This window comes from Episyrphus balteatus, chromosome 4 (assembly GCF_945859705.1).
Source record: "Episyrphus balteatus chromosome 4, idEpiBalt1.1, whole genome shotgun sequence".
Classification (NCBI taxonomy): domain Eukaryota; kingdom Metazoa; phylum Arthropoda; class Insecta; order Diptera; family Syrphidae; genus Episyrphus; species Episyrphus balteatus.
Window position 1 is genome coordinate 19,628,388 of NC_079137.1, and position 23,472 is coordinate 19,651,859.

General features: G+C 32.3%; 1 long non-coding RNA gene across 2 annotated transcripts; it reads right to left on the reverse strand.

The window, feature by feature from the left end:
• Window positions 1–907: 907 nt before the first annotated feature.
• Window positions 908–23,005, reverse strand: LOC129920311 (uncharacterized). 2 transcript variants are annotated; one of them, XR_008773238.1, is made up of 7 exons: window positions 22,713–23,005; window positions 22,560–22,632; window positions 22,161–22,496; window positions 3,516–3,649; window positions 3,308–3,440; window positions 1,305–3,245; window positions 908–1,227 (listed from the first exon to the last, which is right to left on the reverse strand). It is a non-coding gene; the product is annotated as an uncharacterized LOC129920311 (long non-coding RNA). The 2 variants fall into 2 exon arrangements; XR_008773237.1 differs by having other exon boundaries at window positions 1,305–3,440.
• Window positions 23,006–23,472: the final 467 nt, after the last annotated feature.

Sequence of the window (23,472 nt, forward strand, 5' to 3'; positions counted from 1 at the left end):
GCAATCAATATTATACTTGTTTGTTGCATTTTGCACAATCTGTTACGTATGGAAAGCGCAACCCAATGTGAAACAACAACTTCAACAGCATCACAAGCACCAGTGGACAGGGACGAATCATCGGTTCCCGCTTCCAGTGGATATGATGTCCGAAGCCAATTTGCCGATTGGTGTGTAACTGAAGGGGATTTAGACTTTCAATACAAAATGATATAGACTCGAATTATGAAATTTAAGTATTCATTGTATTTTTAGTTATTTTATTAAAACAAAATAAAAAGTAATTCAGTCTTTTTTTTTTTTTTTTTTTTTTATTGAGATCTAAAACGCAACCTAGGACCTTTACAGATCATCAAAGAGGTCACTAAGTTAATGTAAAAAGTTCGACTTAAATACAAAAAAAATGTATTATAAACTAAAGTTAATTATTAAATGAATAGCAAAAGAAATGTATACATAGGTATAAAAAATTCAAAAAAAATTCATGTACAACTTTTGCTTTATAAAATATACTGTATAATAAATTAAATTATAATCGCTCATGCTTGCTTAGCCCTAATTTATCAATTCAATTCAAAATTTTTAGAAGTATATTTAAAACAAAAAAAAAATAAAGGAATAAAATAGCAAAAAAAAACTTGTTTTAGCCAAAGATGTAGATATGCCAAGAAAAAGCAAATTCAATTATTGTGGGTGTCTTGGAGGAACAGACTAATATCTTTTTTAAAAACATTAATTGATTTAGAAATATTTCTGATATGATCAGTTGATTACAACAGAAACACATTTTCTTATGGCACTTCACAAAGCCTAATAATAAATAATATAGAAATAATAAAAAAAAAAAAAAACAACAAAAACAAAGAAGTAAAAGTAAAACTATTAAAATTGATTATTCATCCTAAAATTCGATTTGATGGAAAACTTGCAGAGTCAACATTTCCAAATCGGATTGTTTTTTTCGGCTCCAGGAACTTGCGCGTTGCGCAAGAGATAAAAAAAACTTCTCCAACGGTTGGGTCTCGGGTTCACTCATCCCACTCAATGCCGCCAAAAATCTATCAGCGTCTGATTCTGATTTTTTTTTATTTTTTTTTTGTCGGCTTTTGTGCAGTGGGAGAACTATTTGGTCGCTTATTCGAGGGTGTTGTTATTTCTTCCTCCGTAGGAACTGTCGCGAAGACTTCATTATTTGTGTCTCCCTCCTTCTCCATGTTCCCGAAAGTTCTAGAAACATACAAAGAAAAACGCAAACTTGAATACAATATAATTCAGTTACGAAAAAAGTCTTGGATACTACCTACCTTGGCACTTCCACATTTGGGATCAGAAATTTCATTATCTCATAGTAGGGTAGGGTTGCCATGCGTCCGGGTTTTCCCGGACATGTACTCTTTTTTGGCTGTGTGGGGGACGTCCGGGATAGTTTCTATCAATTGTCCGGGATTGTACTCTTTTGAAGCCTTTAAAAATCTCACTTTTTGTATGCTACTCTTAATTCATTCCTTATTCAAAAAGCGAATCGAGTTCATTAAAAGCGAGGCGTTTTTATTTTGGTCTATTATCTGCTCAATTCTTTTTTGTGTTCTGTTCCAATATAATCAAAACTCAAAAATGTGCGTATGAGGTACTGGTTAGTGAATTCTCTGACCAACAAAAATTTATTTTAATAATTTATTTAAATTTTATTATTTATTACAGTAGGTACCTTATTGTAATGTCGTTTTCGATTGGCTCTCCGGAAGCGTCCGGAATCATTCAGAAGCCTTCTGAAAGCGTTTTATTCGCACGAATATGACAGGCAGAACGCTTCTCAGAAGAGAAATTCTCTTCCCGATTTAAAACCGGAATTCACTCGAGAAGCACTAATACACGAATATTTAAAAGTCAAATTAATCACTCAATCAATATTTTTTTTATTTTTTGAAATATATTAATTTTTTTCCGAAATAAATTTTTTAATTAATTTTCAAACTTGCTTAAAATATTTTGGAAACCAATTTCACTATTAATTTCTTGAACATTACCAATTTTAAAAAAAATTTAAAACATTTCATTTGAAAGAAAAATAAATTAATATAAATATTTGACATTTGAAATTTAAAAGAAAATACACAAACACAGAAAAAAAAAACAGAATTGAGTGCAAGCGATTTGACCTGTTCCATTCGATTTCAGAATGAGTGAATCCTTGAGTGAAACCAATCGAAAACGACATAAGACTCAAGGTGCAAAATTTTAAACGATTAAGAAAAATATAAGGCCGCTTAAGTAAGTTGCTAAGTCAAAAAGACCATTTCTTAACATAAAAAGTAACTTACTAAAAATTCTATTAGCATTTAACTAAGCGCCAATTTTTCAATAGTCAGTTAAACAGTCATTTAGTACTTATTCCTAAGGATAGAGAAAAAATCAATTTTTCAACAAGCAGATATAGCTTATTCCTTAGAATAAAACTATCTGCTTCTTTCAGAGACGAATAAAAATTATTCTAAGAAATAATCTCAACAAAAATATTGTGTCTGTTGTCAAAGCTGTTTTGAAAGAATTTTGAAAAAAATACAGTGGAACACAAGAAAACAAAAACAATCATGAATAAAAATGACGTTTAATTTTAAATATTTTTGAATTTGACAATTTTTTTTTGTTATTCTGTAGATTAAATTATTCTTGATTGAAAAATTCAATGTTTTTATCTGATTGTTTATGAGCCTAATAACTTTATTCGTCGAACAGTTAACTGACTGTTTATTAGAAGATTGAAAAATTGGCTCTTAATCGTTTAAAATTTTGAGCAACTGGATTTTAATGGAATTTAAAAATTTTTTTACTGTAACTATGTACCTACATTCCAACTTTTGTAATATTAGCTTATTAGCTAAAATTTTTACTTTTATTTTTTTTTTTTTGTGAAAAAAATAAGAAAAAAATGCTACGGGAACAAGGGTTAAAAATGTGATTTTTAGTTAAATTTTGAAAAGATTGTTCCGCTTTTTTTTGTTTTTATAAAACTATGCATTCCTTTTGTCCTAGATTTGTACTCTTTTTTGTGTCCTTATTTGTCCGGGAAAGTCCGGGATTTTACATCTCGATTACTAGTTTCGTCAAAATATATCTGGCAACCCTATAGTAGGGCCAAGATATTTTAATTGGTGCTTGTGAGCCACTAGGATTGTATTTTTCTTTTTTATAGTACTTTGCAAATGTGTCTCGCAAATTTTTCCATCGTTCCTTGCATAGTTTCACTGAATTGAAAGTAAGATTTGTTGAATGCAAAAATAAATAAAAACGAATTTGATTTTTTTACCATCTGCATTCAAAACAATTGCAATATTTTGCCATCCTTCTTCCTTTTTGTAGCGGTCGGAGTAGGAACGTTCGCTTTTGTTGTACAAAGCTGGATTGGCTTCAACTTCCAAAATTAGTTTTTCGTCAAATTCCTATAAATTTTTAAGTCATATGAATATTCATGATATTTAAAAAATTATTTGTGTTTTTATTTAATTTGTAATTACCCTTTTCTCCATGTTCTCCGCAGCCATGACCAGAATAGAAAACAAAAACAAGAGTAATTTTGAGGTGTGTGTGGATGGTATGTGGAACGCGAATAGAGTTTGACAATTCGTAGCAACCAAACTGCAATTCGTAACTACCAAATTGTTTTTACAAATTTTTTTTATTTAAGCAAACAAAATGCAAATTTTAGTATTCTAACATTAGTATCAATTGGTTTCTTATAATTTGAATCATTTTTTGTTTGAAATTGAGTCGTAGAAATGTGTTAAATCTCGTTTGTTCGTCCATTCGTTCATTCGTTGGTCGCTCTCATGTGCAAAGTCCTTAAGATGTGATATACTTGCAGAGTCCAGTCAGCTAATTCCAAAATAAAGTGCATTAACAATGCACTTTCCAAAATAAGGATGATACGTAGGAAAAAACTATACCATAATACGCGGTATATGAATTATTATATTGATTTAATTTTCTTCCACAATACGTAAAAGTTATGTTCAAAACGGTTTAAATATTGCCTTCTGTAAGTAAAATGTACTTGAAAACTCATACTTTAATAGAATATTGTGGTAAGATGGATTCAGAAAAAACATTCATACACCAGAAATTTTAGTATAAGCTAAGGAAGATCTATCATATGGCAACAATTTTTTCTTATTTAAGAAAATACATTTTTAGTGCACTTTATTTTGGAATTAGCACACATGGGACTGCAAGAGTTTCCCATCTTGTTCATCCAAATCTAATTGGGTCATCCAAAATGGCAATTATTTTATGTTATCAATAGATCCACCTAATGGCTGTGGATCCTTAATCCATCATGTTCATCTTATATATAAAATAGAGTTCGTTAAGTGTGTGTGGCCGATAAACTCGCGTTTGGCTGGTCCGATGTTGGTAACATTTTTTTTGTTTGAAAGGTATTAGGTATTATGTAGATGGTTTGTGTAAAAAAAATAATACCTTTTCTCCCATCTTTACATAGCTGTCAATTTGTACGAGTAAAGAAACACTCTCGCTTTTTAAAAATTTTAAGTAAGCTTAATTTTTAAACAAATTTATTTAGACAGACTTTCAAAATAATTTATTAGTAAAACAAATAATTTTCAACGTTTACGTACAGTTTAATGGTTCGCAGAAATGAACTTAATCAGATTTTGTTGTGTCAGTGATATTTTCATCAATATGCTGTGGATATGTATGCACAAAAAAGACAGAACGATTCAATTTTATTCCTTTTATTCAAAAGAAGCTCAAATCTAAGGAGTACCTAAATTCATCTTCGTGATGCCATTAATATGGATGGTAATGTTAATGATATAATCCAACCAACTATTTTGCCTTCTTCATACACTTGCAGTCCACGTAATACCTATGCATGAATAAACTCAAGATGTGTCATAAATGTTCGTCGTTACCATAGTCCGGATTCGTTCATTACTTTTACATGCAACTCGATAGAAATTAAATATCTTATGTTGCCTAATGGACAATCGCCGGCTGTAGAAATGGTATAATAGCCCGTTTTGTTTAAGATAAAGTTAAAATCATTAATGGATTTTATCATTAAACATAAAGGTTTTGGGAAAGTACAATGCTGGATTCAATTTTAAAGTTCAAGTGACCTCAACTCCAAAGTGTTTCGCCCAGGTACGACAGTGGGCTTATCAGTTAGATCTGTCGTACCCTTACAGTATATTCATGCTGTGAGTTTTGACAGATCTAACTGATGAGCCCTCTGTCGTACCTGGGCAAAACGCTTTGGAGTTGAGGTCCACTTAAAATAAAAATAATTTTTGTTGTTTTTATTATTTTTTCTTCGTACTCAATAGAGTGGGTTTACCGCTTGCCCGCATTTGGATTTGGCTGGTGAATAAAATTGCAGAAGATAATATACAAACAAAAATTTAAACAGAAAAGTCTCCAAAACATCAGAGCCGCTTAAACAGCTCATATCTTGAGTTCTATTGATCGCATCGTCAAGATTGGTGTCTTCAGGCTTAGGGAAAATGTCAGAGCATCAGTGTTTGTATTCAGAGTGTGAATTTGTGTTAATTTAGCCTACTCACATTAACTGAACTCGCGATATCTAATCTTCCGAAATCCATATAAGGCTGCGATTTAAAGCCAGACTTTTGATTTCGTTATTAGAACGCATGAGGCTATAAATCTGCATACTCACATTTTGGTTATCACTCCCAAAATTTGCTGTGGGCTCTTAGACTAAGTATGTATGGTTGGTGGGAAATGTTCGAAACGTTATCGAAGTGCTTTGATATCAGAAACAGTTAGGGTAGAGTTGCCTAATTCCGGCCGTCTCCAGTAGCCGGCCACCTTTCAGAAAAATCGTTATAACTAGTGATTTTGTAGGATTTATTCCAAATTTTTGCTCTTATGCTGTTCTTTTAAATGTCCCTCCTAAAATAACAATATTCTTATTATAGGTCGTTTCAAATCTAAAGTCCTATGGAAAATTGAGCAAAAATAAAAAAAACTCATTCGCTTACTGGAAGGAAGCATTTATGAGGCAGCTGAACTTTTTCTAAAATTACGATAAAATAATGAAGAACAGTTCTTGATATCCCTATTTTAATTAATTGATCCGTCTGTGAGATTCACTGGGTAGGCCTCAGAAAGCGGAGGCAAGTCTCCCGAGCTTGCATCACTCCATATCCGCATACAATACAAAAAAAACATACAATTATTTAATTATTTATTATTTGAAGGCAGTTGGGATAACTTTGTCGAAGATATTTTTATAGGACTAGGTGAAGATGGACCAGAAATGTCCAGTTTATATGATAGCAATTCATAACTTAAAATTCTATTCACATCTTTTCATTTGTATAATTGGGCAGTAAATATCTTATTTTTATTTTTCAATTTTTTTGGAGTCGTCACCATAGAAATCATTAATAAACAAATTCAGGATTTTTCGTTTGTTTATTTTTTTCTCTAGCATTTCTTTCATTCAAACAAGCATGATTTGTTGTTATTTTTGAGTTGATTTGTCGCAATGAGCCAATAAAATTGAGTTTTTTGTTTATTTGTTCTCAATTTTATTGGAAGGGAGAAAATAAACTCTGAGTCAGGACTTTTGATTTGAAACGACCTATATTCAGTTTTCTTAGAAAAAATAACTTTATGTGAAGTGATCCAATCGGGTATGGTTTTTTGTAATTTTACTGCCGAGCCGAGCTAATGCTTTGAAATGTTGTTTTTCTTATTAAATATATATTATTCTTCAAATAAAATAGGTTATAAACAGAAAAAAGATGCGAATTTTTGTAATTTTAAGAGGGGCCGGAGATAGAACACAAAAAAAGCTTTGAAATTCAAGAGTTTCCTGTATTCGGCCCCCTTTTATTGATAAAAGTTTAAAGAATGGGAAAAAATAGATACATTATTTAATTATTTAATGTTATAACTTATTAACAATCAAAAATGTTTCTTAATTCTTAAAACAAAAAAAAAAAAACTAAATAAAAAACATTCAATTTATTTAAGCTTGGCCTAATAAAGTCAGTGGCCGGAAATAGGACACTGGATGGCCGAAAATAGGAAACAAAGGCCGGATTTAGGAGAATCGGATTTTTTAGACAAAAACTTAAATAAAATATTTTTGGGAAATATTATTAACTTTTTTTTTAACCATACCGAAAAATTAATAAATAAAGTACATTTTATTTCAAGAATTATTCGAAAATGTTGATATTTGACGTTTCTGTGCTTTATTCTTTGAGACAAAATCCTTAAGGGGCCGGCTACTAGCAACTCTACCCTACTGGAAATGATGGATACCCTTTACATCGTAGGCGTTCCACTGAAGACAATGGAAAATCAATGATCGTGAAAGTGAAAAATGTGAATATTGAAGTTGGCAATCGGTGGATTGTGCCATATTCACTGATATTATCCAAATCATTCAAAGCCCACATAAATTCGAGTATTGTAATTCTGTGAAGTCTATCAAATATATATCGTCGGTGAAACCAGAAAAGTGTGTAACTCCATTTTAGCAAATTTTATAGGAGAGCAAAAAAACAACATTGTTTTGAAGGCATTTGTATGAGTTTTCATTTTCTAATTTGCTAATAAAATAAAAACTATGAACTTTAAGGGGATTCCCAACTTAAAGGAACGGTAGATATCAGGTTTTTCTAACAGATGGCATTCGAATCTAATTTTCAGAAAATTTGGAGTTACACACTTTTCTGGTTTCACCGACGATATGCAAATATATATCAAATGGGACGCTACATAAGCAGTAACGAGAAGTTGTTCATTTAACAGTGCATTTGGAGAATGTATATTTTACACCTGAAAATGCTGTTTCAAGACTCAAGAGCAGCGGAACCACCGCATATAACTTTAACTTTTTCGTTATGCAAGAAATGTTGTACCTTTATCAAAAAGCATTACAATAAATTGGTTAATGTTCACTACAATAAAGAAGTTATTTTTTTTTAAATTATTTTCAAACAGGTTTTTTTTTCAAAAGTGCACTCAGCGAAGCGGGTGGGGGTTAGCTAGTTTTGTATAAAAACAAGCAAACTGTAGCACTTAAAAAATAATCTTAGGTTGTGGGAAATCATCGTAGGGTAGCTATAATGTCGATGCTGAATCTCATGGAACTAAAATCAAGACAATCTAACTTCCCTGTAAATACAGAGTTTTGCATGAAAAAACACTTGTCATTGCAACTTCCTGAGATGGTTTGATAGGAATAAAATTAAATATTTGAAGCGTTGGCGATGAGAAGAAGTTAAGTGGAAAATTTCGAGCCTCGAGTTGTAGGTAATCGTCGTTTGAAGTTTTTATTTAATAATTTTTTATATGAAAAATGAGAGAGATTTAGCTAACTTATAAACTAAGGATAAAGACACTAGATGAAAGGCAATAATACCAAAATTTAAGTTGTCATTTTCACATTTAACGCCTTTCATTCTCAATTCTTCATTTGTTATTTACGATTGATGGTCTTTCAAGCCATACACTGAGGGAAAAGCCACCATAAAACAACGTGAAATCAATGAAAACCACCTTGATTTAACTATAATTCGGAATGATTTTGCGTTGAGGATGAACATTTTAAAATCAACGTGGAAAATAGGTTAATTTTTGATGGTTTCGCATCTTAAAGTCACATAAATCAAAGTAGTTCAACTTTGAAACAACGACGTTTCAACTTCAATTTATTTTTTCCCTCAGTGTATACAGGGTGTCCCAAAAGTAATGGATCAAGCGAAATATGCTGATTGGGGAACTTAAGGGCTCTCAGAATTTGGTAACTTGTTCATCCCAAATCCCTCCGGTTTTCGATTTAATGCAATATTTGTGAAATTTCGAAAAATTCCTACTTGGCTACAGTATTTTGCTTCCTGCGCCCATTATTGATTTTTGTTTTCATAAATTCTTTTACGAAAACATTGCTAAATACCTAATTAGGAACCATTCATTTATCAAAATTTTTTTTATTCCATACGCCATTTCGCTGCAAATTAACTTACAGTTTCAAGTTTTATAAAAAATCTATTTCTAACTTTTATTTGAGAGCAACACCGCAAAAAATTTTGTACGGTGTGACACTGGTTTATTATTTTAAAAACTTGTCCCAGTATTGCAGGTTTCAAAAAAGTATAAATGTTTCCAAAGTTGAAGTTAGATCGCAAAATATTAAAAATCAAAATGCTTATAATAAGCAAGGCAAGTGCTTTTTTATATATACATATATACAAAAGTGCTAATCTTTATTGTTTTAACACGAACGCTAAGAAAAGAAACAAAACGTTATGAGAGGATTTATTTTGGTGTCTAACAAGAGAAGAAGGATTAAGGGACTTTGCTTTTCAATTGCTTGAATTAAGTTTACTGGATTTTGCTTTCTTTTTAAAGAGCTTTGAATAGATTAGTTTTTGAATTCTAAATATATTACCATCAATTACAAAATCAATCTTGATTCTGTTGCGTGGGTTTTTTTCTATTTTATTTTATGGTTCCTCAGTTCTTGGTTTTGAATCTACTTTCTTTAAGTTTTCACATGTTTAATTTGTATTTCATTTGAAAGTCAGAATCGAATGAAGTAGCTACCTTCCTATATGGTCAAATTTCTACAACGAAAGGGCGAACCCTTATCATTATTTTTGAATTAAATAATTAATTATAAAGGCACCTATCATATTTCAAAAACGTTTACTTTATTATCTATAAGCTGTCAATATTTTTTGATAAGCCAAATTTACTGCATCCCGATTGACTTTTACTGGGTAACTTAACGCCATTACAATCAGAAAAGATCTCCTTTAAACTTAATGACTAGGTATACCATTTCATCAAATTCAAAATATACCCCATCTTCATAAGGCTATTATAGAGAATCTCAATTATTGAAAATCCAATTAGCTTAGTCTTAAATTATGGTAATTTAATAAATCTCTTAAAATCGCCTGTAGTGTAGAAAGGTCAAAATGAAACCATTTCGTAACAGAGAGAACAACGATATAATAAGGACGTTGTTCGTGTACTGTACGTTTGTCAGTATTTATGAACATGCAAAAAGTAAAAAACATTTTCAGTAAACTTATTTGCATAAGTGGAACTTTTACAAATCGAAGATCAAAAAGAAATGCTGTCAAAACTCTAAAAAAAAAAAAAACAATTTCAAATTAATCAAAGATGCAGTGTTAGGTAATGAAAATAATAAAAAAAACTACCCACAGCGGAAAGTCCTTGGCCATTACTTTCCACCCAAGTTAAAGTTGCATAATTATAGGAACTCTTCTTGAGAATGAAATTATAATAACAAAGTACCGTTCTTCATTAAGAGTTTCAAATTTCAATTAAAACAAGTGAAAGCAAAGACAAACCAAAATAACTTTGAACTTGATGTCAATAGCAAGGACCATTAAACCTCCTTTAAACATCATCCCTTTGCGCAAAGATAAACTTGTTACAATTATTTATATTACAAGCTCCGATGAGCATAAAATAGTTTGTATTCGATTTTATTTTTGTTTCTGTTTGAAATCTTATGCGTAAAAATAGTTTACGTGTTCTGCTAAATTTCTAAGGAAAAAAAAAACAATAACATATCAGAGCACAGCAGCACAAATACGGGAAAACTGGCACAACAAGAAAAAATATAAAAAAGTGCAGTTTTAACTATTTTTAACTATTTTCATAGTTAAAATCGGGATAACTATTTTAAATAGTTAAAAATAGTTATTTGTGATTATTTTAATAGTCAATCGAAGTATTATATTTAAATAGTCACACGGAAAGAGGGGCTATGGGACTATATACATATACAATGCACTTTTTTTACAGGGGGAGGGGGTGATATATATCTCATTTTCAGTTATTTCCCACTTATCTCTAAGGGTTGTATTAAAAATATCAAAAAATGCACTATGAGCGGTACTGTAACTCTGAAAGTATGACTCCTAGAGAAAAATATGTGCTAGAGAAAGAAAAATAATTATATTTCCAATCTAAAAATTCCTTGCAAATTTTCTGTCCGACCAGTCGTTCTCGAGATATTGAGACAAATGCGTTTTTCAAAATGGCGGACGCCCCACAAGACCAATTAACACGCAAACTGAGATTTATACTCAGGGCTAACCCCTCTTCACTACTGCATCCAAACTTAACTGTTTTTTTTTCGGATCCCCTGCATTTGACTCTGCTAAAACTAAAGTTATGTTTTTTAATTTACCTGGTTTCAATAATACCCCTCGTTTTTTAATTCTGCACAATAGAATTGTAAAAACTCTACTTTTAGCTGTTCTACCAGTTTTCTTATTGATTACAATGACTTAAATGTAGGATGTGCTCCAAATTGTTTGTTTATTGATCAAGTATCTGAGTTTAGATATCTTGGATTACATTAAAATAAAAAACAAATAAAAAAAAATAAATTAAAAAAAGAAAAAATCTGATAAAATTATTTTTCAATTTTCTCAAAACCTAGAAGGCAAAAAAACATATAGTTCTCACTATTCGATAAGGAATCAATTGAGGCAGTTTTCTACAAGAGTCAATTTTTTTATTAAAATTCACAGTCTGTGCAAAAATAGTAATTAATGAGTTTTTTTTAATTTTTTCGTCTATTTTTAACTTTGAAATCGATTATTTCAAAAACAATTGGTTGAAATATATTGATTTAAAAATTAGATTTAAAATTTAAAAAAAAAAATAGAATTTTTGAACTTTGACAGCTTATAAATTCTAGGTGGTTTAACTGAATCACATGTTTTATACTTTTTTGAAAAGGTATACTTATCTTCTATCAGAAACTATAAAAAAAAAATGGGTACAAATTTGGTGAAGCTAGAATTTTTTCAATGGGTTTTTTGCCCCTAACTCCAGATTTTGGGGGTGTTAGGACTTTTTAAATACCGTTTCGTAATCAGTGCGACTAGCTCTATAAAAACGTGATAGGTCTCCGTTCGCGTATATTTTGAGTGTTGCACAGTGTAATTGACAATAAAATAAACTGGAAAGCCCAGGCATAAGGCATGCCTTAAAGAAATAGAGAATAGTATTTTTAAGCTTCACACAAAATTTCAGCCCAATCGGTTAAAAACTGTAGGAGTTAGTTGGTCGCCCGATGGGAGCACAGGATTTTACTATCATCCTGAACTCCACCGCCATTTAAAAAATTTCACATCATTAAACAATTTAACATTAGCCTATTCTGTTACCTATTAATATACTTAATTAAACTAAACAAACACCAAAAGAAAATAATATTTCTTCTTTGTTTTATACGCTGATGAATACGACGCTCGATTTCATGGTTTACAAGGTGTTATTACCCCTTAAGAAGTATTTACTCTCAACTACCTATGTTATTGTAACGTTTTATTCCGGGTTCGCAATAACACTTATTTAATTTCCACTTATATTTCCGTTCAAATAAAAACACACTTTATTTCAACTCAATTTACTTTTATTTTTCGCTCAAACAAAAACACTTTTAAATCACTTTATTTACTACTAACAATTCGCAACACTTTATTTCACTTTGTAATGTACTCTTTCACTTTCAAGAATAAACTGTATCCGGTCGGTGTTTACGCTGCCCTTTTATACCGGAATTTGGAGATTCGAGAATGTCTTCGAAGGTTCTCGTCTTTGCTTCTCGAAACTTCCTTTCCAGGAGGGGGCGCTTCATACTTCCAGTCTAGTTGGATATTTTGGGATGTGTTCAGAGGGTAGGTAGTTTCTTGATTATTAAAAGTCCGTTCACATTTCTACCTTTGCAGTAGTAGGTAGTGTGTTCAGACTTTTATCTTAAAAGTTGTTCGGTAATTCATCGTTACATTATGTTTCACTTAAGAAATCTTTGCTGTCGAAGACTCTTCGAAATAGTTTACTACTGTCTTCTTCAATCTTAACTCGATTATGGTTAAGCATTGTATATTAATTCAAAATTCATATACAAAGGGTTTAGTTTGTTGGGGTGGCACATTAAAATGTATTTGCAACCCTTCCTTCTTCTTCTTCTTCCTTTTTCTCGGCGCTGTTATGATCTCGATGTCGAGGGGATCATAACTATCCCACGTTACTGCTTCACACTAGTGATCCGCTTGTGGGGTTCACCGGGTTGACCTCAGAAATCGGCGGCAAGCCTCCCGGTTTTGTATTGTTCCATTTCTAAGGCCAACCGAATGCTGGTGTTTTTGCATTTGCTTGTACCAGGAGTTTTTAGGCCTACCTTTCTTTTTATTTCGTGTTGGAACGTTGTATGATATTGCTTTTTTGACGGGGTTCTCAGGATCTCTCCTTTGAACATGGCAATACCAACTGAGTCGGTCGTGTTCAATTTTTTGGGAGATGGTGTTTTTAACATGAAGGCTTCCTCGGATCTTCGTACTTCTAATTCTATCAAGCTTTGTTACTCCTGCTGTCATACGAAGCATCTTCATCTCAGCTGCCGTTAACTTACTCTCATACTTTTTGTACATTGTCCAACATTGTGAACCGTATGTGAGTGCTGGACGCACAACTGCGGTGTAGAGCCTTCCTTTCAGCTTAGGGGGCATTTTTCGATCACAGAAGATAGCAGAATTTTCCCGCCACTTCATCCACCCTACGCTTACGCGATGATTGATATCGTCATCACAAGTACCTTCGTTATTTATCATAGACCCCAGATATTTAAACTTTTCACACTTGGGAAGCACTACACCATTCAAATAAATGTCAGGAATAGGCCTGTGTGGATCAGAAAATGGGCAGCATAGGTATTCTGTCTTTCTCGCGCTTATGCGGTACCCATTACCTTCTAGAACATCCACCCATACATCAAGTGCTCGTTGCAGGGATATCGGGTCTTCACTTATGATGGCTCCATCGTCAGCAAAGAATAACTGATGCACTTTTGGGTCCGTCACTTTGCCTTCAAGCAGGTAATCAAGAACGGTAATAAAGAGCAGAGGACTCAAGACGCTTCCCTGGTGTACACCTACTGTGATTTCGAATTCTTCGGTGACTCCAGCTGCACATCTTACTTTAGTAACTGCTCCATCATACATGTCCATAATTATCCGCACATAGGTTTCCGGAACTCCTTGTTGTCTGAGGGCCACCCATATCAGATCTCGTGGTTGTCGATCGAATGCTTTTTCAAAATCAACCAATACCACATGCAAATCTTCCAAGGAATCTCGATGTTTTTCCATAATGATTCTGATACTCTGGATTGCATCTGTGGTTGATTTACCCGCAACAAACCCGCACTGGTCATCAGATAGCCTTATTTTTTTTCGCAGTCGGCTACCCAAGACTCGCTCAACGATCTTCATGGTGTGTGACATCAGCTTAATCGAACGGTAATTATCACAGCTTCGAGTATCACCCTTCCCTTTGTATATTGGAAGAAGGTAACTTTCCCTCCATTGATTAGGCATTCGATCACCTCGTATTTGCAACCCTTCCTAGTAGTTAAAAAAAACCCTACGAACTATTTGGAAAAAAAGAAAGTTTGAACACAGCTATTCCTTATTTATTGGCTCAGGCATACTCCCTTTAAAGCATCTTTACTTCTATAAAGTTTTAAAAATGTTCTTTCTAAGAAGTGTTTATTTTTTCAATCGTTATAATTCTATGTGGGTCCTTTATCTATCATGTGCATTTGACCAAGAACTAGCTTAAATCGTCATTTGAAAACCAACCTTAGCTTATGGAACATGATCTTATTTTTCAATGCTGCATCTCATGAAGCTAATACAAACACAATCGGATCTCCCTAAAAAGTTTTGGCTGAAAAAAACACTTTATAGTTTGAAAATAAGAACCGTTATAGCCAGTTCCGGGGATTGTTATTTTAAAAAAATTTCATATTTGTTATCTAATAATGTCCTTTCAAGCCATGTAGGTAGGTCTTATTCGTATCGGTTTTGGGTTTATTTTTTTGGCATTCTCCTTTTCTCTAAAATTTCGAATATTATGGAAGTTACTTGCTAACAAGCGGCACTAGTCAGTCACTACCATGCTACGCACAATATACTGCTATGCAATGCGTCCAAGAAATAAAATGGCGAACAACTTGAAACATACTCCGTTTCTTTGGACGTTAAGACAAAGGCATACAAGATGTTTCTCTACGGGACAGACCAAGGTCGGAGCGGAATTGGTGGTATCTCTGCGGAAAAGTTACTTGGAAACATTTAGGCTATTTCGAAGATTCGTGACCGTTTGATGTCTCTAAAACTGGTGATGCCAGAAAAGGTTCGGAAAATTGTCAGTTCTCATATGCTCCCAAAATTGAATGTGACTGAATAAACCTCATTATAAATCTTCCAAAGGAGGATGTTTTGTCTAAGGGTGGATTGGGTGGAGATCTGAATGGACATACCGAGAACTGCAACAAACACTATGAAAACTGGCATACCTAGTGGTTAGGTGCAAAGAATTGGGTAACTGAAAGCGAAGTAATTGTTTTTAACTTCATAAAGAAACATAGTGAAGGAGCAAATAAGTCAAAGCAGTATTATCTAGAAAAAAAAAAACACTTTCACACCTTTTCAAAATGCCTCTGAAAATGTCCAGCCCGAAGAGGACTACAAACGTTGCAAGAAGAAGCAAAGATAAAAAAAGCATCAGCATAAAACAGACAATATGGAAAACATGTCTGGCGAACTTGATGAAATAGGGTAGAGTTGCCTATTTTCGGCCGTCTCCAGTTTCCGGCCACCTTTCGGAAAATCGTTATAACTAGGGATTCTATAGGGTTTATTCCAAATTTTTGCTCTTATGCTGTTCTCTTATTTGTAAGAACAGTATACGAGCGAAAATTTGGAATAAACCTCTTCGCAATCACTAGTTATAACGATTTTTCGAAACGTGGACGGAAACTGGAGACGGCCGAAAACAGGCAACTCTACCTTATGTGATCAGGCTGCTGGTGCAAGCCAGTACCCCGTTCTGTAACTTTATCACTGACGATAAACAGTTTTGATTGTCTTTAAAATTCATTTTCTTCCATAATCAAAACAAAATTTCTTTCGAATTCAAACTTTATGAGTTAAAGCCTGGTACGCTGCTCGCGCTAAATTTTAGCTGAGATAAAATTCCCATACAAGTTATTGTAACGATGAATTACTGAACTACTTTTAAGATAAAAGTCTGAACACACTACCTACTACTGCAAAGGTAGAAATGTGAATAATCAAGAAACTACCTACCCTCTGAACACATCCCAAAATATCCAACTAGACTGGAAGTCTGAAGCGCCCCCTCTTGGAAAGGAAGTTTCGAGAAGCAAAGACGAGAACCTTCGAAGACATTCTCGAATCTCGAAATTCCGGTATAAAAGGGCAGCGTAAACACCGACCGGAGACAGTTTAATCTTGAAAGTGAAAGAGTACAGTACAAAGTGAAATAAAGTGTTGCGAATTGTTAGTAGTAAATAAAGTGATTTAAAAGTGTGTTTGTTTGAGCGAATAATAAAAGTAAATTGAGTTGAAATAAAGTGTGTTCTTATTTGAACGAAAATATAAGTGGAAATTAAATAAGTTTTATTGTGAACCCGGAATAAAACATTACATTATCGATAATTTTTATGGGATCCATTTTATCTAGGCTAAAAATTTTCGATAATTTGTATGGGACCTAAAATTTAGCGCGAGCAGCGTACCAGGCTTAAGAAATAATGATTTTGAATGAAATTTTTTTATTTTGATATGATAAAATGGACTTCAAAGTCATTCAAATATCTTATCGCCAGGGATAAACGTTACAGAACAGGGGCCCAGGCTTTTCAGGAACTGCGGCATGCCAACATTGAAACATCAAAGTTAAAAAAATATGTATGAGTAATACGGCAGTCGATGACCAGTGCGGGTTTATTTCCTGCAAATCCCCTACAGATGCTATCATAAACAGCATAACAACCAGATAGGAAAAATATCTAAAAAAAAACAGATTAAAATGATGGCATAGAAATTTAAAAAAATAGAGACACTTTATGAAAACAAGAGTGATCAGAGTTGAAAAACAGAATAAATGTTCTCTTTAAAAGAGAATGTAACTAAAATTTGTTTTTAAAATTCCCAGGGGGAAACCCCCCCCTGGGGGTACACTGGTTTTTAGTATTTTAATCAGATTAGTTTTATTAATACTAGCCGACCCAGCCCTCGAAATTCGAGTGCCAATTTCTTTATTTTTTTTTTATTTGCAACAATTTTGAACACAATAATACCAAAATAGTTTCTTTATTTTTTATAGTATTTGTTGTTGTTTTCTTACGATTAACTACACTTTTTACACAGGAATATATAATATACCTACTTTTTGATATATTTTAAACCTGATTTAGATATTGTTGAACTACGTTTTAACTACGCTCAACTACGTAAAAAAAGTATCGAAAAAGAAAATGCAAAGTGTAATATCCTTAAGGGCATTGTGTTTGCACCTTACATTTCAATTCAATTCAACCTGTTTCATGTTCCATTCGTTCAAATTCCATCCGTCAATCATTCAACCCCACCAACTTCACTCAAATTTGTCATTCACACTTCATTTTTTTTTTTCATTTAGCTTGTAGGAACATGAAAACAGACCGAGTTCTTTTTGCGATTGTGTGTGTGTCCTTTGACAACAATTTTTACACGTACGTCAATCTGAAATCAAAACAACTTCTGCAAAATAATACCAGAGATTCCTTTGATCAATAATTTTTTTTATTTTCTTCGGTAATATAAAAACAATTAAATCAAAATCAATAGGAAATTGCAGATATTATTAAGATCTGAGTGAAGATGAAGTAGAAAGTTAATTATTTTGGCCGTATGCTGTCGTTTTACAGAGACAAAATATCCTGAAGACAATCACGGGAAGAAAAGTCACAGTAATTTGACTTTTTCACAATAACTATGCCAGGAAAAAATATATTTTGATCGCAAATTGTTTTTTTTTAAGGCTTGGCCACACCTGAGGGTATGCGGTATAGCGGTAACGATATTTGTACTAAAAAAATTCCACACCTGAACGTTGATGTGTCAGTTTGGAATTTTGTTCATACAAGTACCCTCACCGCTACCCGTACCGCTACCGCATACCCTCCAGTGTGGCCAAGCCTTTATTTGTTTTATATTTTTCCGCAATAAAAAAACGATATTCAATTAGAATTTACTCTTTATTTGAAGTTGGTGTTCTCAAGTTAACAATACGAAGAAAACTTTCAGCTTGACGTTTGAGAAATGTCAAATCTTCCAGGAAAATTTTAATGAATGCGTTCAGACACTTAATAATGATTAAAGATATCGCTGCCTCAAAACTATAATGTTCTATGTCGAAGAAATGGAAAAAAATTACTTTTTTATATCAAAATTTTCGTCTTTTCAATGGCTACAAGACTGTGTCCACAAAAATTTTAGTTTTGGCTTAATACAATATTTATGGCCAAAACAAATATTCAATTTTCGGATATAATGGCTTATACTCAGTACTATAAAGTTCTTAGTTGACATAGAACAATTTGCCTCATTTCAACCCCATACAAAAATGACTACTTTTAAGTTACATAGAACATTTTACATTTAAAAATTAGCTGCCGGACTCCAAAATAAAATCCTTTAAAGCAATATTGAAAGGTCATGCGGCAAGTCGATTATGGCTTTTTTGAAAAAGTTACTGACAGTAATCATCAATAGTTTGTAAGTAAGGTTCACTTGAATGTTTATTTAAATAATTGCTGTGTAATTATATTTTTTTGCTAATTTCTTGGTAAATACTAATTTGAAATCTTTGAACTTGCTTGGGCATGATGCACTTCATTAAATTTATGGTTTTTAATAAAAAAAAACAACAAAAAGCTTAAAAAGCAATATAATTACTCCAAAAATATTGTTTGTCTTGACTGTAAGTTGGTTATTTTCATATACCATACTCATTACTATAATGTTGTATGTCGAACATAGAACAAAAAAATCAACTCGAAATGCAACTAAATGAAATAAATGTTCTATGTCAAAACAGAAAAACGTTAATTAAACAGATTTCCAGCATCAAAAAAGAAATTTTAGCATTTGAATTGATAGATTATCCAGCTACGGTAGTTAATTTTCTATTTTCATGCAAAAATACATACATAAAGGGTGAAATTCTGATACTCCAAACTTTGTAGTCGATTTTCTCGAAACATTTTTTTGAAACATAGAACATTATAGTTTTGAGGCAGCGATATGTTCACATTTATTAAAGGTGCGTTCAGGTGTAGATCTTCATAATATACAGTAGTAAAAAGGTAATCCGTGGTACTATGTGGTGAGAAGCGACATTTTTTAATCAAACAAATCAATTCTTAAGGCATTACCACGACAACTGCGTCGCACAACAACGTTTTTTTTATGTTAAAGCCATAACTACAAAGACCTAAAAAGTGAAGAAGTGGGAAATTTACAAAATTAAATTTTTTTTATTTCTTTCTAGCAATATTTGTTTTTTTTTTAAATTTTTGGAAAAAACTACCAAACATTTTTTTTGAAACCAAAAAATAAGCTTCTTGCATCATTATTTTTTATTTTGTCGTCGTAAAAACTGTCATAAAATGAGTTTGAAATCTATCACTTTTTGACTTTTTGCAAAAAGTTGCCGTTGTAGTTATACTTTTAAAGCCTTGAGGCTTAACTACAATGACCTAAAAAGTGAAAAAGTGGGAAATTTACAAAAGTAAAAAAAAAAATATTTCTTTTCAAAGTCCATTTGTTTTTGGAAAAAACTACAAAAATTGTTTTTCAAACCAAAAAATAAGCTTTCTGTATCATTATTTTTAATTTTTTGGTCGAAAAAAGTATCACAAAATGAGTTTGAAAATGTTGACTTATTGACTTTTTGCATAAAGTGGCTTTTAACTGCATTGGCTCAAAAAGTGAAAAAGTACAAAAGTGAAAATTTTCAAACGCATTTTTGTATGTTTTTTCGTGGTAGAAAATTAACAAAAAATGCGGAAACCATATTTTTTTGTATAAAAACAATTTGTTAAAGGCATAACTACAATGGGCTAAAAAGTGAAAAAGTGGGAAATTTACAAAAGTAAAAAATTTTTATTTCTTTCTACCGCTATTTTTTTTTTAGAAAAAACTACAAAAATTGTTTTTTAAACCAAAAAATAAGCTTTCTGCATCAATATTTTTAATTTTGTGATTTAAAAAACTCACAAAATGAGTTTGAAAATGTTCACTTTTTGACTTTTTGCAAAAAGTGGCCGTTGTAGTTATACCTTAACTCTTTTTTACAAAATTTTCAAATTCATTTTTTGACAGTTTTTCTTAACTTAAAACCAAAAATAATGATGCAGAAAGTTTATTTTTTGCTTTAATAAACAAAAACAAATAGCGCTAGAAAGAAATAAAAAAAATTTAATTTTGTAAATTTCCTTTTTTTTCACTTTTTAAGTTATCGGAGATAAGGAACAAAAAAGACGTTTTTGTTAGTTTTCCCTGAAAACGCTTTGCCATGCGGCGATAAAATATTAGTGCCTTTTATGCAAAAATGTAAACGTCTAAAAGTGAAAACCTGGTAAAATGGTAAAGGAACTGTCAAAGTCAGCTATTACATGAAGCCTCAAGAGGCTTGACTCTTTTTTCGAATTTTCTTTTGATAACACACCCACACAAAAAAAAATAAAAGTTCTGACCTGGGGTTGCGACTAAGTTTTTCATATAGTTTTTGGGTCGCTGAAACCAAATCCGGAGTCCGTTTTGCCCCATCACGTCAGGTTTTCAAGATATTCTAAAAAAATGTCACGAAAACAAAAATTTTTTTTCTATGATCTGGATGTGCGAATATGTAAATCATATAGTTCTTGGATCGCTGAATCCAGATTCGAAGTCAATTTTGCCCTATCACGTCAGGTTTCTGAGATATCCTCAAAAAAATGTCAAAACCAAAAAAACTAAATTTCTTATCTGGGGTTTCGTCTAAGTTTTTCATATAGTTTTTGGGTAGCTAAAACCGAATTCGAACTCTATTTTTCCGTATCACGTCTGGTTTTTGAGATATCCTCAAAAAATTGTTGCGATGCAAGAGGAGCAGAGGAGGTTTAGGTAGGTCGGTAAGGTAGGAAATAGGATGAGGTAGGAAATTAGAAAAGGAAGTGTTTGGAAAGGAACGGAAGGAATGTTAAGTTCCGGACGTGGCCTGCTTGCGATGCACGGCATAAACTCGCCGGATGGGGGGGATCTTGCCCCCGAAACTTAACCTCACCTGCAAACAAAAACATAGATCAGGCCGAGAACAAAAATCGAAAAAAACCGTTTTTGAAAGATATGACAGCAGACGGACTATCATCATCTCAAGGGCACTGCAGATGTTGGTGCAGTGTGGCCTATTCCCTCCCAACCATGGAAATCCGCGGCCATGTTTGGATTCCCCCAAGATGGTGGATGATCGGTTTCAGATCATATCATCTTCACTGAAACTCCGCTACCGTGGCACCCCTGAAAATTGTCTTCAAACACACATGTTCACACTATCGGAACAAAGAAACAAAATCATTTCAACTTTTTTAGGCGACTTGAAGTTTATTTAGGTGACTGAATAATTTAGAAGGCAAAATGATCTTAAATTCGACATTAATTCTTTAAAGTTAAAATTAGGTTTCATTATAATTTAAGTATTTAAATTTAAACAAGAAATTAATCAAAAAAAGAAAATTTAACAAAAGATATAAACATACAAAAAGTTATATTATCAATTTATGACAGTGAATTGAAACTCTTCTCAAAAATGTCAAAAAAATGTATCAAAAAAAACTTGGACCAGCTTTTAGGGCCCTACGACAACACTAACAACTTAACGAAATACAAAAAAAAAACAAAAATTCAGCCTACCCCTAGAGAGCTCTGTAAAGGTAGCTAGAAAAATGCAATTAAAAAAACTATTTAGAGGAACCCCGTCGACACTCGAGAATTTTTCCAAACACTTTATAGACAAAATAAGAAAACTAAATTAACAAAAAAACTAAGGTAATGTAACTTCAAACTTCCGCCTCGATTTACAAAATTTTATATAATTTATAGGACAAACACAAACACAAAAAATCTCCTTCTCGATCTGTTAATTTGATACGGGTTGATTTGTGGAATTTTCCAAAATAATCCTTCTTTAAAAATTCTTATTTGTTTAAAAAAACTCACTGTGACCTGGTTTCTTTTACTAATTTCGTTTTTCTTTGTTTCAGGATCTTTTCTTGGGGATTAACGTTGCAGCCAGCTGGGACTCTATAAGGACGAGGTGCTCCGGTGGACATGCGACTCGGATGGCTGCGTAAGAGCTCCGACCTCTTAGATTGGAACCTCAAACCACGTCCTTTATGTGGCTTTCGCTCGCCCAGATCCAAAACGATTAACCGAAATTGACCACAGTTCAGGCAGTAAGGATTATTCAATAAAAGAATCCACAAAATTTTTTTTATAAAAAAACGTGCGGCGGTCCAGTTCTAAGATGGATATCTTGGACCGCCGAAAATCAACCTAGTAATTTTAATATCTTAATATTTTTGTATGAACAAAAAAAATAAAAATTTCCAAACTCACCACTTAATTGTTATTTTAATTTTTCTGTTTTACGTTTAAACGTGAGTCAAACGACTAAAGTACGTAGAGTCTCCTATAATGTCCAAAAAAAAAAGGACACGCAAATAAAAAAAAATATTCACAAAAAAAAATAAAAATAACATTAATACACACCACAATTTTATATAAAAAAATTCCAATTTTGTTTGCTTTCAATTTGGCGATTTAAGCACTTTGAATTTAAAAAAAGTCACTACTTATTATATGGTGGTGGTTTTCTTTTCTTTATTTCAAAAAAAAAAATATTTAAATTTTCACCACTTAGGTTGGACAAACTTCTTCGATAGAATGACGTGCAAAAATGTCAAAAGAAAATACATTTTCCATTTAACTCGTCAGAGGGAGTAAGAGGGAGATGAGTATATTTTGGTATAAAAATTATTATCTAAGTCAGCATAAAAAAATTGAACGGTTTTCAATTAACTGCAAAACATCATTCGATTTTCATACTTTTACCTAAGCCATACCTATACCATCATACAAAACCTATTCTTACGTCGATATATAGTTGTCCCTCTCTGTTTAAATTTTAATTTGTTCGTATATTCAGCCGGGGTGTGTTCAGAAATACTGACGGTGTAGCCCAGGCGCTGGATTTGTTTTCACTCTCGAGTGAAGATGGCGCTAGGATCGAAAAAAATATTTTTACCTCGAGTATTTGTGGTTAAATACAATTTATTGCAGCTAGAGCATTATAGAAACTTCGAATTAAACCATTTCTATCGTCACATACAGTTAACCATGCGTATCCATCAATTTTATAACTTTTAATTTTTCAAAACATTCAGAACACGCTTGTACTTTGACACAAAACGTAATAAAGACTAGAAATGACAACTATTATCCGTAAAAACATCGAAAGAAACGCGAAAAC